Source organism: Pezoporus occidentalis, unplaced genomic scaffold (assembly GCF_034315485.1).
Source record: "Pezoporus occidentalis ecotype Australia unplaced genomic scaffold, CSIRO_AGI_Poc_V1 ctg194, whole genome shotgun sequence".
NCBI classification, from domain to species: Eukaryota; Metazoa; Chordata; class Aves; order Psittaciformes; family Psittacidae; genus Pezoporus; species Pezoporus occidentalis.
The window spans coordinates 576,503-593,977 of record NW_026913791.1 but is presented as its reverse complement, the minus strand read 5'-3'; the positions used below and the strand labels follow the sequence as shown (position 1 = coordinate 593,977).

Below are 17,475 nucleotides of genomic sequence, written 5' to 3'. Positions count from 1 at the left end.
TTTTTCAAGTATCTTACTTGAAGTGGTGTTTATTTTGAAGGAGGCAGTTTAAATAGGTACTTGTAGACATGATGAAGTATTTTGCAGCTGTTGTGTGGGGTGCTCTGAGTGGTGAGACTGGGAGATCTGAGTGCTCCCATCCCCACTTATGTGCAGGTGCTTTAGGGCTACCAGCAGGTATTGATCCCTTTCGTGTCATAAGCTGTTCTAGTCCTGTGTTCATCCAGCATGGTGCTTGGATCCTCATGTTTGGATATCATTGTAATGATAAGCATTTAAATTATACTAATGCACATATGAGACTGGCTGTGAAAAGTGAGACCAAAGGCATACTTGGCAGAAATAAAAGACCAAAGCAAGCATCAGACAGTGTTTCTCCCACTCTCTCCCAACTCACAACAATTTGGGAAGGGAGGCCTCCTGTGCCAGCAGTGATTTCTCTTTACTAGAGTAAACAAACTTCTTTCATGCACTTGAGCAGGTTTTCTCACAAAATCACATAGTTTTACCATGTACTGTGGTAAGGGGTATCACAGCTTAAATAAGCCACATGCACAGAAAGCACCTCTAATTTTACTTGGTGCTTCCTTTTTATTTTCTTGAAAGGTACAATGAAAAATTATCCCTCCTCAGCCTATCTATACCACTTCAAATACTATTTCCCCAGCTACCTGGGGAAAGAAGATATTCAGCATAGCTTCTCAGTGCAGTCTAGAGAAGCTCATCATTACCTGAAGTGAAGCTCCTCTTGTGGTTAGAGGCATTCTACTTTGGAAACTCTGTGTGTAGAAAATGGTACTGTAGTGTTCCTTATGATGAAATACAGTGGCCATCTGGATAACATCTCTGGATGCTGCGCAGAAATTTTCTGTTTAAAGAGGTTGGTAGCTCTTTAAAACCACAAATGTGGCCATTAGAGACGTGAAGTTTCTTTATTGCTTACCTCTATTCTGATTACCCGAGCATTAAACTGGGAGATTGGAATTCCTGCACTTTAATCCTTGCTCAGGTTGCTTTCCCAGCTATGAGCCAATGTGCATTTATTCACTTCTCTCACTTTTAAAAATACTGAAATACTGTTTAAAGAATAATACTGTTTTACTATGAGAATCAACCAGTCAACGTCTTGTAAGCATGTAAGAGCGCTCCTTAAGTAATTTTGTTATTTTTTTTATTTTTAGATGTGAGATAATGCTGATGTTAAACTATTTGCATGCCTGCATTAAGAAGACTTTGTAGTAAATACTTAAAGCGCTGCAAGGGCAGTAAGTTATATTTAAATATTAGTGAATATTTTAATAGGTATTATTCTGTTGAACACTTTTACAAGGAGTGTCTGCAACCTTCAAACTGTCTCTTCAAGTCCCATCAGTATCTGTTGCTTGTGAGCAGTGGCTCATAGCCTCTTGTTGTCCAGGAAATAAATTTGTATTTTCTCATGCCTTAAAGAGTCTGACTTTTTGATCTTTTTCTAAGCATTCCCAAATCCTAAGCTCTCTGGACAGCTCATAGATGTTATTGGGCATATAAGAAAAATTAAACTTCTGTGAAATTGATCTTTAGTACTATACCAAGTTAGCATTGGATCATGCTCCTGGAAGAAGTTTTATTGATGAAAATACAATCCAGAAGCAAGAATTATGTGAATGTCTTTGCAGTAGTGCAGAAGGCCTGTAGTTAGCTGAACAGATCCATCTATATACATTTGGTGCTCCCTTGTCCACAACAAATGTTCTCCATTCCAGTTCACTAACAGTGTATACATGTGTGTTTATTTGAATGTCATGGCAAGTTTAAGTTTATTAAAATACAGCTCTAGGCCAAGGAGAGGGATCCTCCACTCCCATCTCTGTGGATGAGGTCAAGTGCCTTGACCTTTCTTGGTCTCAAAACTTTTGTTTTCTGTGCTTGTTGGAGGACAATGCTGAGGTGAATAAAAAACAACAAAAAACCCCAAACCAAAAAAGGCAACATTAAAAAAAAAATCCTCCAAACCGAAATAAAAAAAAACAACCCCCAAGCAAATGTCTGAGGAGTTTTGAGAGAATAGCACAAGATCAGCGCCAAGTAATAACATCTTTCCATCTTATAGAATCATAGAATAGTTAGGGTTGGAAAGGACCTTAAGATCATCGAGTTCCAACCCCCCTGCCGTGGGCAGGGACACCTTATGCTAAATCATATCACCCAAGGCCTCGTCCAACCTGGTCTTGAACACTGCCAGGGATGGAGCATTCACAGCCTCCCTGGGCAACCTATTTTAGTGCCTCACCACTCTAACACGAAAGAATTTCCTCTTTATATCCAATCTAAACTTCCCCTGTTGAAGTTTTAACCCGTTACCCCTTGTCCTGTCACTACAGTCCCTAATGGAAGAGTCCCTCCCCAGCATCCCTATAGGCCCCCTTCAGATACTGGAAGGCTGCTATGAGGTCTCCACGCAGCCTTCTCTTCTCCAGGCTGAACAGCCCCAACTTCCTCAGCGTGTCTTCATACAGGAGGTGCTCCAGTCCCCTGATCATCCTCGTGGCCCTTCTCTGGACTTGTTCCAACAGTTCCATGTCCTTTTTATGTTGAGGACACCAGAACTGCACACAATACTCCAAGTGAGGTCTCACAAGAGCAGAGTAGAGGGGCAGGATCACCTCCTTCGACCTGCTGGTCATGCTCCTTTTGATGCAGCCCAGGATACGGTTGGCTTTTTGGGCTGCAAGCGCACACTGCCTGCTCATGTTCTTGCTCATGAGCTGTCTGAAGATCTTTCCCAGGAGTCCCTACAGAATGGCATGGTTTAAAACAGTAGGAATATGTCAAAGTCTTTCTATCACTTAAATAGTCTAAATTTTTCATTGCAAGGTGTGACCCAGATTTCTCATTTCTTGCCTACTCCAAAGCTTTTCTCTGCAGTACATGAAAGGAGGGTTCAAGAAAAGCTGCTCTTTAACCTATCTTTGCAATGCAGATGCAGGATTTCTGGAGGTGTCACAGGGCCTCTGATGAGGAACGGCCAGCAGGATCCTGTTTTGTGCTGTGGAGAAGTAGAAGGAGTACAACAGGCTTTATTATTTTGCTTTCATGTGGTAAACAGAACAAACTCCATGATGACAGTCCAGGGGCCTTTGTGCATCCTGTGCTTGGAGTTCAGACCTTTTCTTTGTTCCTGTTGCAGGGAGTACTTTTTGAGGTATCCTTATACCACTAGAAAAACTTAGATAGCTGTAGATGGGTGCTCCCACAAAAAAAGCATACAAACAAGCAATTAACTGTAACTTGTAGGTATAACTAGGGATGGAGGAGTGGTGGGCATGGCATTGTTTCCATATCATGCTTTAGAATTGTTAAAGGGCTGCAAGGACCTGGTAGGACACTTCTAAATATGTATTTTTTTCAGTTACCCCATTCAGTTCACCTTTTAGGGCAGGGAATCCCTAAAGGTACTCAGAGCAGTAACAGAATTCCAGGAGCTGATGTCCTGTCAACAGTCCTCTTAGCACCTCTCATTTCTGAATCTGTGATCAGTGTGAGTTACGGAATATCCATGTGGATTTGTAGGTCAGCTGGAGCTTTGTGTTTGGAGAAGTTGAGCAGAGACTGTTTGGAGCAGTTCTGCAGAGCAGTCTGTAATCCTTTATGTGAAACAGAATCGGAAGGTTTTACATTCCTGCTGCAGCAGCAGGAGAATGAAGTAATGCATATTATTGTCATAAGTAATGTGTTTTAACTTGTAGGTCTTGCATTGCTCCTAGCCATTGTAAAGCCATGGGAGACCTATCTGGAGCAGCAGCTATTTTCTGTCCTAGCAGAAATTACATAACTCCGTAAAATACTGGATCTGATTCTGTTAATCTTGATACGATGTCAGAGAAGGTCTTGGTGAAGCCTGCGATCACTGCAATAAATATTTACTTATAGATCCAAAATGGCTGCGTTTTTTCACTACAGTGAATTCTCTCTTCTGTTGTTTCAAGTCAAACTCTTTAAGTCGATTGTTGTATTTGGGAGGAGGTAATTTTCCAGTTAACTCTTGTATTTCCATTTGGCAGCTTTCATATGACCTTTATCCTAACCAGATCTTATTTTTTTTCCATAATTTTTAACAATTGAATGTTTCATTCTTTGGAGCTGTCTGACTTCCATTCAGTTCCACTGACCTAGATTTTGCTGGTTGGGATTAATTGCTGGGATGATCTAAACTGCTGCCTACTAAAGCCCCAGATTCCTTCCTTTTTGTAAAGGGAAAATTATTTCTTAACTCCTTGTTTAGAGTATTATCAGGAGAGACAAATTCAGGTGGCTTTAAACATATTTTCCTTCCTGGATAAATAATCCAGCCTGGATTTCACTTAGGAAATAAACAAAAGCGTAAACTGAATTTGCCGAGGCAAAAAACCTGCAAGGGATGTGACAGCTCTGTGCCTTGTGCTGCAGGAGACTGGAGGGCAGGGAAATTGTTCTTCAGGCAATTGGGATGTTAACGGGTGACAGTGGCGCTGCTGGGCTTTAATAATGTTAAAGGAAAAAGCAGTGGGTGCTGCTTTCAGTGTGCTGTCTGTCAGTCCCCAAAGTCCTGGAGGAATGTTACTGTGGATTTGGAGGCACTCCAGAATTGCTGTGTTGGAGGGTATCTCCCTTCCACCCCCCTTTATCTACTGCTAAAGCTGTGAGAGGAACAAGAACACTCAGCTGCTGAAAGTAACAGTCACAAACTGCCATATGTAGGAACCATTGCATTTCTTTTTTAGCCCTTTTTAAGTGAGTTTGGGTTTTTTTGTGGTGCGGATTTTGTGCCGAGCTGTAAGAAAAAGCAGGAAGCCATTTTCGGAGGTATCTTAAAATATACTATGGCTCTCAGGTGACTAAATACCTCTGCAATCAAAATTTGCAAGTTCCAAGAACATAATTTATGGTTTGGTAAATGGATTAAATTTCTGGCTTGTGGAAAAAAAAGCAAAATTCACTAATAAAAAATGAAGCTTCACTGTTTCTGTCAGAAATAATTTACATACGCTATTATGTGTCTCTCAGTGTTAGCACAGGGTACTCTAAATATTACCATGGGCTGGAAGAGAAGCATGTAGGAAAGAAAGGTATGTAAATACTTGGCCTGATCCCAGCCCACTTCCAGCTTACTTGCAATGCTGAGGGTGTGGGTACATGGGAAAGAATGATGGGTTAGCAGTTGCACACATGCTCTGTTAAGATTCATTCCTTTGCAGGATGAGATGAATGTCTTGCTGGCTTCGCTTATGGCCAGCAGTTATCAGAAGATTTAATGAAACTTTGTGTTATTAAAGTGGGACTCTGGGAAGGCAGTGAGTGGGTCTGGCATATGGAGACATTTGTAAAATAGATAACACTGTTTGTTCTAAATAGCTCTTAATGCACCTTGGTGTTTACATGTTGCATTTTCTCTCTAGGAATCCCATTGGTGACAGATGTGCCAATATCACAAAATATTCTGGGGAAGTTGTGTGTCATTTTTCATTAAATCTAATCTGCGCTCCTTGTTTTTTGATTTGCCTTTTTACAAAGGTGAATGTCAGCAGTCACACAACTTGCATTTTCTTTTAGCCTTTCTTAACTGATTATCAATGTTCTGCAACATAACAGCCCATTTAACTCTGTTGTGGATAATTAAAGCAGAGCTAGAAATACTGGTGTTTCATATTTGGGTTGATGAAGAGTGCTGGTTCTTTTTTAAACTTTAGAATCCTCTTGAAGCACAAGGCAGAAATAAAGGTAGTTGCCATTCAGTAGGACAGCTTAGCATTCTAGTCCATGTGTCTTAGGAATTTTCTTTTAAGATACAAGGAATGATGTTTGCCACTTCTCTTTCACTTTCAACAGACAGTACTATGCTTCTAATAACAGTAGATTCTTAACAATATCAGGGGTTTTCTTTAGTTGTTTTGTCAACACACATGCAGAGCTGATCATATGAAGATTCATTCTCTGGTATCTGAGAACAGACAAGAAGCTATCTCGGAGGTAAAAGTATATATTTTTATAAATAAGTCTGCTGGAAACTAACTTGGTTCAGACACCCACTAAGTGTCTACACAGGGAAAGAGGTCATCAATACTGTGAAGTCTCTTCAATCAGCCCTCAAGTCTCATAATGCAATTTAGAGCCTCCTATTAATAATATTCAGTGTAATGATGTGGTGGCAGGTAAAATTTTAAATGACATCTGTTGCTAAAGTTTCTGTGATTTTAAAGTCTTAGATGTTTGTTGGGTCCTAATTCTACTGCATTTTTCAGTTGTTTCTCCATTCATGTGATAATTAGGCTGTTCACAGTTGCTAATTATTACTACTGTTGTTTAAAGAATGTAGAGAGCAAAAGCATGTCTGTGTCCAGATGCTTTTAGAATTGTAAGCAGTAAGACTATAAAGCTCATAAAATTCACAGCCTATCATGCGCAGGATCATGATTAGAAAGCAGCTAAACCTTTCTTGTCAGCCTTCTATCTAAAAGGAGAAAAAGTCTGTGTTTATGAGCAACATTCTAGCATTTTAACCAAGAGATGAATGTCAGCATTTCCGTAAATCTCCAAATCAGAAAATTAATATACTATGGGGACTATAAAGGACTGAAGCTGATGTCTAGTTTCAATTTTGTGCTGCTACAGAAGACAGGCTGTCAAGGACCTTGTCCCACATGACTTCTCCCCCTTGTCTCTAAACTGGAGAGACATAGGTTTGACTGAAACAGAGTTGGCTGGATGATCGCACCCAAAAAGTTGCAGTCAATGGCTTGATGTCTGAGTACAGACCAGTGACAAATGCCATTCCTTAGAGGTCAATACAGGGACTGGTGCTGTTTAGCATCTTTGTCAGCGACATGGACAGTCGGATTGAGTGTACCCTCAGCAAATCTGCCAACACCACCAAGCTGTGTGGTGCAGCTGACATGCTGGAGGGAAGGGATGCCACCAAAGGAACCTTGACAGGCTGGAACCTCATGAAGTTCGACAATGCCAAATGCAAGGTCCTGCCCCTGGGTTGGGGCAATCCCAAGCACAAACACAGGATGGGCAGAGATTGGATTTAGAGCAGCCCTGAGGAGAAAGACTTGGAGGTACTGGGTAATGAGAAGCAAAACATGACTGAACAATGTGTACCTGTAGCCCAGAAAGCCAACTGCATCCTGGGCTGACTGGCATCAAAAGGAGTGTGGCTTGCAGGTCAAGACAGGTGGTCATGAAGATGACTCAAGGGCTGGAGCACCTCTCCTATTAAGACAGGCTGAGAGAGTTGGGGTTATTCAGTCTGGAGAAGGCTCAGGGAGACCTTATGGCAGTACCTAAAGGGGACCTACAAGATACTGGAGAAGGACTTCTTACAAGGGCATGTAGAGATAAGAAAAGGTGGAATAGCTTAAAATGGAAAGAGAGTAGATTTAGATTAGATGTTGGAAAGAAATTCTTTACTATGATGGTGGTGAGGCCCTGAAACAGGCTGGCCAGAGAAACTGTGGCAGCCCCATCCCTAGCATTGTTCAAGGGCAGGCTGAATGGGGCTTTGAGCAGCCTGGTCTAGTGGAAGGTGTTCCTGCCTGTGGCAGGAGGGTTGGAACTACATGATCTTTAAGGTCCATTACAACCTAAACCATTCTATGATATTCGGTGTAATTGCTAGGGGAAGACAAACATGAGATTAAAAGAATGAGTAACACAAGTTATGAGAGTTTCATGTTCATCTCTCTACCTTTGCTTTCGGTCTTTTCTACCTTTCTCCCTATTTGCTTTTACTCCCTTTCCCTCAGCACTGCTGAGCCTGCTCTACTTTGGGTAATCATGGCAGCTTTAATAGGCAACAAGCATTTTCCCTAGTAAATTTGGCTTCACTCTGCCTGCTTGCGTTTTGGCTTTTAATGAACACCTGTCAATCTGAAGTCTGTGGCACTAGTCAATATGTTGTCTCCAAGCAAGTGTCTGTGATGCCTTTCAGTTTTCATCATCTGTGTCAAATCATGCTTTCTTACTGACATACCAGTGTAAATAGGCCTTTGTTTTCTGGAAATTTCCCATTGCAAACTGATTTGAAGGTGGACAATGCAAAGCAAGCTGAGTCCCCAGCTCGCTCGCCTCTCACAGTTCTAGTTAGGTTTTTTGAGTTTTCTCCTATCAGCTTGAATGTGTTGACTGTTATCTCATTATTTTTATTCGGGTCTGGTATGTGTCAGTGTTGCAGCCTGGAGGGAGTATCACTTCTGCAGAGCGGAGTAAGGAAACACTGGGGGAAACTGTATTTATGAGACAAGATCAAGAGTAGATTATTTTGCACTGATTTTTTGCTTTGACTTTGCCTGCTCATGTGTCTGAGAACAGAAATTGAACGAAACAGGTTGGAAAAAAAAACCTATGTGTCAAGAATAGGCAAAGTTACTGGGCGATAAGGCAGAGTGTAATTATGATGTTGCAGAGTTTAAAACATCATCTTTCCCCATCGCGCACAGAGCAATGTCTGTCAGTTTTCACACAAGAGGGCGCTCTTAGAATTTTAAAAGAAATAGTGAACTCTATTAGAGCCTTTTTTACCCGCATGTATATTTTAACATGTCATTTTCCAAGCTGTCATGATCACTAAGGTTCTCCCTCAGAACCTTAGAAAGTGGTGTCTCCCTTCTATATTTACCTTCACAATGATTAATACAAAAATAACTGTTTGTATTACAACTTTTAACCACTAAATCCACTCTGTAAGAAGGGATGATTTGCAACAAAGCCAAACAGCACAACCATGCAGATTTTGACAACAACTATGTAAATAGTGGGTGATCACTCTTGTGTAAGATGTAATATTTGAATAGTGTCATTCAGAAATGTGACCTAGTTCTAGTTTACTGACAGAGCAAGTCCTTATATTGGGAAAGTATTATTACATTTCTAGTACATGGAGGAAAGCATCTGCTTTGAAGCTAATGTTGGAGAAACCCCAGTGAGAAACCAGAATCTCCAAAGAAAAACCACAGTGGGAGGGTTGTTCTGTAAGGAGATCTACCTATTTATCTGATCTATCTATTTATCCATTCATTCATTTATTTTTAAACACATTAGTGTGTTCAGTTGAGACCATTGTGTTGCGTTCAGTCAAAAAAGGGTAGGAGGTCAGGCCTGTAGATGAAGAACTTGCAATGCAATACGAAATTATGGTGATACGTTAGTGAAAGGTGGAAATTCCATTTCCTACTGAGTTCATGTCATCTGTTGTCACTTAGGCTCACTAGTCTGGTTATGATTCAAACTGGATGACATGAAACTGAAAGGCAGTGTAGGTTATTAGCATCACCCTCTGATATCCCATTTCCATGGTAAGAAACATTAAATGTTGATAAGAGAACACCAACTTCCTGGAAAGAAAAATGTGTTAAATCTAGTTTTTGCTTTTTGGAGCTTATGGGAGCAGGTTCTTCCACTTCTCCAGAAATGTCAACACTTTCCTATAAGTTTCTTAGCTCCTACCTACGCTGTTTTTAAAGGGAGAACATTTGCTAAACAGAGTACAAACCATAGTAAAGCAGATGCTAATGCATTAGTTTTGAAATGCAGGATTATGGCTCTTATGAGTACTGAGACAGGCAATATTTTTCTCTTAATGTCTGGACATGTAGATTGGTGCCCTGTCTTTTAGGACAGGAAACTGTGGAGGTGTTCAGTCTCATCCTCGCTCACTTTCCAAGTGGACTGTTCTATGTATTGCAAAATTACTGTGTAAACAGCCATAAATAATCACATTGCTAGTGCTATAGCTACACAGTCCTGGTAAGTTTGAGGATATTTTTCAGTGTCTATAAAAATGAATGATTGCTTTTAGTATGGTATTTAACACTCAACCTCTATTTTCCCCTGGTAATGAATTCTCTGGCCTACTAAGCTAATGTGTTTAAGAGTGCTTGCTGTTAATTCACTTGTTTTGCTTTATCTTCTGTCTTTCAGATTCAGTCACTGGTCTTGTTCTTCCCCTACTCATAGATTTACAGGACTGAAAAGGACCCTGGTGATCACCTCTGATCTTGCCTTAGGGCAAGATTAGCTACACTGGTCCTTTGAATGGATGATTGTCTAACTAGTTCTTAACACCTTGCAGGCTAAAATACTGTATTTCATTAAAATTGAAAATGTTGTCCTTATTGGTCTTGCTGAAACTTAATCCCTTTACTATTTGTACTGTCTAATGGGCACAAAGAACAGTAGCCTTTTATGTATTTCAAGCATATCACATTGTCCTCTCTCCTTTGAATTAATTGAAGTATTTACCCTAGCCTTTCACCATATCCATTTTTAAATCTCTGGTCTGATCATCCTCACTGCTGATCATTGTCTTTATCCCTCATTTAATTTCCATTTTTTTTTGATGAGTTATGCTCAGAAGTGAGAATTATATCTTAACTGTTATTTTATAGTCGCAGTAGAACAAAATAATTTGTAGATACTTCTTAATAGAAGTATATTTCAGTTTTGATATTTTCACATTCTTCATCAAACTGCCAGTCTGATGAGTCCAGTCTTAGGTGTCCTTTATAAACCAGCTAATCCCCTGTGTCTCAATCAGTTATATGTGCTCCATCATAGAAATACAGTTCTTCTATTTGTTCTAAAATGGGGATATCAGAACTAACTTTGTACCATATGCTGCCAGTTTAATCATATCTTAATACTTTCAATAGTTGCCACACTTGCACAATGTAAATTGACAATTTTCTTTATCTTTAATCCACCATGACCAGGAGCTGTAAAATCCCCCTCACACCACTCCTTAGCATTAGTAGTTAACCTGAAAGTTAGCAATAATACATTACTTTTTTCTGCATATATTAAACTCCTCAAAATTCCCCTTTTGTATGGGGAGTATTGAGTTTGTGATTGAAATTTCTGTAGTACCTAGAGTTCTTTGCTTAACCTAGATCATTAGATGCTATAATCACATGTTGCTGCTCTACTGTTTAATTAGACTACTCTTATTCCCTTTTCATGGAATTTTAAACGAAGCAATAAGATGAAAAATGATGTTTTGTGGGCTTTTTATTGAGGAGCAAAAGACCTAATGTTTTCCAACTTCTTGATCTGTCAGATCGAAGTGGGTATTGTTAAAAACCAGCTTGTCTTTTCATATTTGTTTTAGATTGCCTGCTTCTTGCCGTGAATTGCGAGAAACAGCTCTCTCTTGCTTCACATTTCCTAAATCTTTATTTTATATTTTCTGATCTGAGGCCCAGGCAAGCACAACACGGGAGAAACAATCAAAATGTTAATGTAATTTTCAATTACTTTGAGTCCAGCGTTAGTGCTCTCTCTTCTTAGAGAATGACCTTCATTTTTGTCCCTGCTGGGAAGAAATCTTCCTTAAGCAACTGTAGGCCATAATATGCCACTGTTTTTTAAGCAGAATTCCCAATTGATTTCTTCAGGGAGTTTCACTTAAAATGCGACATCACGGCAGAGCTCAGTCTAGTTACATATATCAAATGAAAGGATGCAATTCCAATACGTTCTTGAAGCTGGCGTCTTAGCTCCAGTGGCCACTAGAGGGAATGAGAGATCTCATTCTGTTTCCTTTGCAAAAGAAACGTTTTTCTTATTAGCTTTAGATTAATCTATAAGAAGTAACTCATAATCTGTATCTTTTTCCATCATATAAACATTCAGCATGTGCATAAATGTTTGTAATTCTTAACTCCACTGTGCGTTTTCTAGATCTTCAACAGAAACCAGGTTGGTTTTGCAAGCCATCAGTGCAAACCCAAAACATTCTGATTGAAGAGGTGTGGGTTTTTTTTTCCCTCCTCTCAGTGAGCTCTAGAACTACTGGCAAAATATTGGATTAGTGTTGCAAACTGTCTGGGCCTTCATTTATAATACTGTCAGACTGTTTATGCCAGCCACTAATGACTACAGAAGAGTAGGCATTTTATGTTACTGAAAAATCTAAATTACATCCCAGACAGGTTGACACTGATGCTCCAAAGTGCAGGTTTGTAAAATGATAATTCCTATTCTCAATAGAAAAGAGATGTCAAATTCAGTTTTACTTAGGTACTGATTGTAATTTGCCTTTTAGCTCCAGGATGCTACAGAAACAATCCGCTTGATTTGGCTCTTGAGGTGTCTTCTCTTCACTTTTTGTTCTGCCTCTACATAAGTGTAGTGTACATAAGCTCATGTGTTCCTTTCAGTTTCTAGTTACCCATTCTCTTTAAGCATGACTTAATCTTACACAAAGTCTGTATTTTCTGTCTCTTAGCTGTCACTAATCCTGAAGATGCATCATGAATTGAGCATAGAGATGTTTGAAATAGATCAGTGCTCCAAGAAATCGGTAGGTTCTAGGTGTGCAAAAGGGTTAACAGGACAGGAAAAAAAACATCTTTTCTGGATTGAAATATATGTCATAAGACTCAATAAAGTCTCTGTGTTTCTTTGAAGAAACTGTCTGAAAACCTAGCTTTTGAAGGTTAGAAGAATTTAGGGTCCTACATGTATTTCTATAGAAGCTAACAGAAGCATATGTGTGAAAAGGAATTGCAAGATGGGTGGTTCATCAGTGTGGAGTTTGTCCTCTACTGATCCAGAATGCTATTATGTGAAGTGGTTCAGCATCTTAAAAAAAAAAAAAAAAATAATAATTTGATGCTGTACTCTACAACATCTGTTGAGGTTTATACTAATGTTAGTCCCAATGTGCTTCAAAGAATAGCCATCCAGAGAGAATAATATAGCAAACACAACAGATGAAAAGCTTGGTTTTAATACCTGTTTTGAAATGGGAGGAGGAGTGTTATCAGGCAGAAAGTCCCAGTAAGAAATCCCAATAATGAGAGATTTTGAGGTGTGTTGATAGTAGCTAGTGTAATTGCAAAAAATGGTAAGCATGCTGTTGCAGCCTTTTCAAGATGAATAATGTTACGTTTAAGAAGTAACTGAGGATGAATTTACTGATAAAACAACTTTTATAAGGTCTTCAGTATGTACTGGCACTGGCCCAAATGATCTAAAAGAAATATGTGGCTGCCCCAAAATAAATAACTTTGGGCTGTTTTATGACTTTCAAAGTACATACTAATTTAAGAAGAATAGATTTAGATATCTTTTGTTCTGAAATAAGTCTCACATAACCTCAGTATTTGTACAGCATATATTTGGATCACTTGTGAATATGAACATGATCCAAATTGTTACTCTGTGCAAACATTTACTAAGGCAGTGTGACGTGTAGTATGTAGTTTGACAGAACTTAAAATGCCAATTAGAAATGATGACTTATTTAATGCCAACAGGCCATACCCTGCAGTGCTTACTCCAGCAAAATTCTAATTGACACCAGTGGGAGGTTTGCTGAAGTAAGAACATTGAAGAGAGCAAAAGGCATAAGCAGAGGCACAACCTCAACTATTACTCCAGGCATTGTAAGGAGAATCATTTTGTATTCCCTGGCACCAGTGAGAAAAACTGTGTTGCTTACAGAGAACTGGAAAAGCAGGGATATCTCTGTTTACCCAGAATTCGCTGCAATTGTAGCTCCCTTTAGAGGATTTCTTTTTTTGCTGAAAACTGACTTTTCATTGAAAACTATGTTTTTATTGACAGTGAAATAACTCATGAGCTTGTATGGGTTTTCCCAAAGGGGTGTGGGATGGTGAAATGAAGGGTAGGAGGCGAGATGGCGTAAAAAAGTACCCATGAAAATTAAAATTTCACAAAAATCTTTTATTTTTGAAATGTCCTTATTTAGAAATTTTCTTCCAATTTTATGAAGTGAAAGCTGATTCGTATTTTAACTAAAGACAATGTACCTAAAGAAAACATGAAGTTGCAAACAAACAAAAAATATAATTTCCATTTGTATCAGGCTTTATTTAGGGGCCTTCTGGTTCTCTACATCCTGATCCCAGCAGCTGGAAAAACCTATTTTTTTCATTGTGAGCTAGTAAGGTATAGGGAACATCACCTGAATGATTGTTGTTCTCTTTGTTGTCCTCTGTTCATTGTTCATCTGTTGCATTGCTCTTTGAACTCAAAATAAACTGTCTGTGCAAGTTTTTGGTTGCTCCTGCTTGAGATGTGTTGACTAGACAGACAAATTGGAAGGGTTTCCTCTGGTGTCATTGTGAGATTTTGTCCTAAATGCTTTTGATGGCACAAAAAACCCTAGAGAGCAAACCTAATTGATTATTATTGACTGATAGATTAGTTGGTTTGTTTGTTTTTGTTTTTCAGGTAGTAAGTTACTCTGTATTCAGTGTGTACCTATAAGTTATAGTGCTTTATTTACCTTTATTTTTAATAATTGCTTTCATTTGGTAGACTACTTGCACTATTTTACTACCACTACATGTGAATCAGCAGAGTGACTTTATTACTGACTGATATGGAATGAGAGGTGTGGTAAGATTCTAACCCAAAATAGTAAGAAATGCTTCTAGAATTCTGAAGAAGGCAGAACAATTTCAGACTCAACTTTTTCTGTTTATATCTACATATATGTAAATGATAAAAGCTTTAATGTGGCTGACAAATTAATTTGTAATGGTTTATATACTTCTTTAGTAAATTCTCTTCTACCTTCTTCACTTTGTTCTCAAAAACCAGAACTGTTTTAAGAATGAGAAAGAAATGAAACTCTGAGCTTATGCGGTCCTTCAGAAGAGCATTACCGTCTTTTCTGCTAATTTATTGTATCATTGTAAGCCAGTGATGTCTTGCTCAGATTTACCATCTTTGTGACTTTATGACTTTATTTTTAAAAATGTCTCTTGAATTCTGCTAGTTATCCTGAGGGATAATTAGATTATCTAGATCTGGAATAAACAAACTGCTGTTTAAATGCAGCTATTGTTCCAGCAGCAGAGGTGTCAACTGTTGTTTTGGTGGTAAAGGATTTAACCAGAGAGCATGGGCATGTCAAAGGAACAGGATCTAAAGGTACGTGTTCCATGCAGAATAGTTTTTTTCTTTTATCCCTTCTAGTCTCCATACTAGAGGGAAAATGGCAACTCTGCATTGGAAGGCTGAGCATTAAATCTAGAGTAGGTGCAACTGTAAATAACAGCTCTGTTTTATATATGACATCTCTATCTCAGTAGTATCTTTCTAGAATAAAGAGTATCAAAGCTATTTCAAACCCATTTACTTTTGATAAATCTTAGGGTTTTCTTTCATGGTATGATCTTGTTTTTTAAATTATAGATATTTAAGGGGAGCGTTCAGTTGATTTAGAGCTCCTTACTAATCTGAGACTTAATTTTTAATCCCTGGAAATTTTTGCACTAGATTTTGACATCAACAGTGCTGCATTTTGTAAGAATTATACTTTAGGAAGACTTTGTCCTAGATCACTGCTAAAAATGAGGAATGTGTAGTTACTGTAAATTCTGTTTTTCTTTAGCAGCATGACACAAGTCCACTGTGGCTAGGACAGTCATTGTGCTATCATATATCATGGTAACAGTAATAAATAAATTGAACAATAACCCTGTTTAGATTGTGCTCAAAAGAAAGTTTTCATACTGATGTGTCCCTGCTCCCAGCAGCTGCTTTAAATAATGCCAAAGACCTTCCTAATATTATGCAAATCTGTAACATTTACCTGCCTAGATTTAGATTTCAGTGTTTAATATGCTTAAAAGCCAGCAATTTTAAAAAGTACATTAATGTTTACTGATGAATCCTGTGATTATAGAGAACTAATTTTAAATTAAGAATTTATTTTTGTCAGGACACTTTATAATAAAGGTTGTACTTTGGTTATTTTTTACTTGCAATAACAAACTTCAAATTTTTTGTGGACTATCATGAATATTTTCCAAATCCTGAGGTATATTGCTTATGTTCTTCCATTAAATTGGCACCATTAATATAGCGCACTGAAAATAAATACTTTGTTGATCAGTGAAAACATAAAAGCCATCCCACACTGAAATTTAATTTTAAAATGTGAACAAACTTTCACCCATAATTGTTTTTGTAGTACTTATTTAGTATTTCCTTATCAAACACTTTCTACTAAATAACTGTGTGTCTTAAAAAACGAAGGGGAATGTCAAGGCACTAACTCTGTACAGGCTTGTAATTTGGATTTAATGTGATGGCGGTGCTTTTGTTCTCTCACAAGTGTGTTTCTTTTAACATGGAGCTGTTGGGAGAGTTGACATCTATTTAGGTGTGTTGTAATCAGGGAATTTCAGGTAACAGATCTGGTTTCGTAGATCAGTCTTTCAACTTTTTACATTTTATATCTGAAAATGTAGTTTATTTTATCAAGTACTGATTTAAATAGACTTTCAGTCTGGGACTGACTTTGATCCGTCTCTGACGTAAAACCTAAACCGCTTTATCTTTCTATCACTTTTTTCATGGATGTATAATAGCTTCAAGTTCTTAAAAGCCCAAGTGATTTTCCAATCATATCATTTTTCTTGGTCCCTGTAATTCAGCAGTGCAGGTTAAAAGATTAAATCTGTGTGCACTTTTTTTTTTTCTTATGGTTGACTTCATTGTAAACCGTATGAGATTTTTTGCCTTTAGCTATAGCCTTTAGTTTCAGCTGATTTCCACTAGTGCTCTTTGTGGAGATTGCATTTGAGTGCATATTCAAAGACTTAAGCATGTGTATGCATGTCTGCAGGGCAAGTGGCTGCTGCAGTGCTTATGCTGACATTAGAGACCTCTAGTGATCATAAAATCAAGGGCATTTGCAAGTGTGCTCCAGGTCAGGAGCAGATTTAGCCTATGGGGCTAAAAATATATCCAGTTAAAAGATGATGTTCTTCCAATATTTCATAAATACTTCTTTTTTTTTTTTTTCCTGGAAGTTTGCTTCCTGGTAAATCTCTTATGTGTGGCCCTTATAAAAGATGTGTTTGTTAACAAAAAAGCATTTAAAAGAGTTTGCTCTCCTGAAATGCAGCCTGTTTCCAAGACCTATGCCAAGTGAAACATATCCTACCAATAATGACTGTAGGGAGAACAAACAAATATAAGATTGAACAGCGCTTGTGGCAATCATTCCTCATAAAGGAGGACCCACATGAAATTTATTACATTTACAGCCTGAAGACTGGCAACCTCTTCTGCTCTGGTGGTTCACTCTTGCTGTTTGAGCTTTTCTACTGAGCATCTGTTTATGTACCTCAGAGATTGGAAATCTTTTTATTCTGGATTTGTTCAGTTTAAAGAAGAATAATTATAGGTACTTAGTAGTAACTATGCCATCTAATCCATATTAAACACTGCAGCTATACGCATAGACTAGTTTCCAAGGGAAACAGCATCCTCATCCTTGACTCTGAAACCCTCCTGGAAGTTTTGAAAGTGTCTCACTTTAATCACACCTTGTTGTTACCACCCTAATCCTGAACTCAAATTCACAACAAAATTACAGCTTTTAAAATGTTTGCAATGTCATTGTGGAGTTTGCCATGCATTTCAAATGATTTAAGATACTTAAATGGTATTGGAACAAATTACTGCCTTCAT

At 38.2% G+C, this 17,475-nt stretch overlaps 2 protein-coding genes across 4 annotated transcripts in view; both read left to right on the top strand.

The window, feature by feature from the left end:
• EBNA1BP2 (EBNA1 binding protein 2) overlaps positions 1-17,475 on the top strand; it is a 498,012-nt gene that overhangs the window by 81,695 nt on the left and 398,842 nt on the right. The gene's annotated exons all lie outside the window — the stretch shown is intronic.
• ST6GALNAC3 (ST6 N-acetylgalactosaminide alpha-2,6-sialyltransferase 3) overlaps positions 1-17,475 on the top strand; it is a 253,727-nt gene that overhangs the window by 49,742 nt on the left and 186,510 nt on the right. Inside the window, exon 2 of one of the 3 annotated variants that reach the window (XM_062617247.1) lies at positions 5,026-5,087. The exons of the other annotated variants lie outside the window; for them this stretch is intronic. The gene's annotated coding sequence lies outside the window, so the exon portion shown is untranslated. The remainder of the gene's footprint in view (positions 1-5,025; positions 5,088-17,475) is intronic. 3 annotated transcript variants of the gene reach the window in all.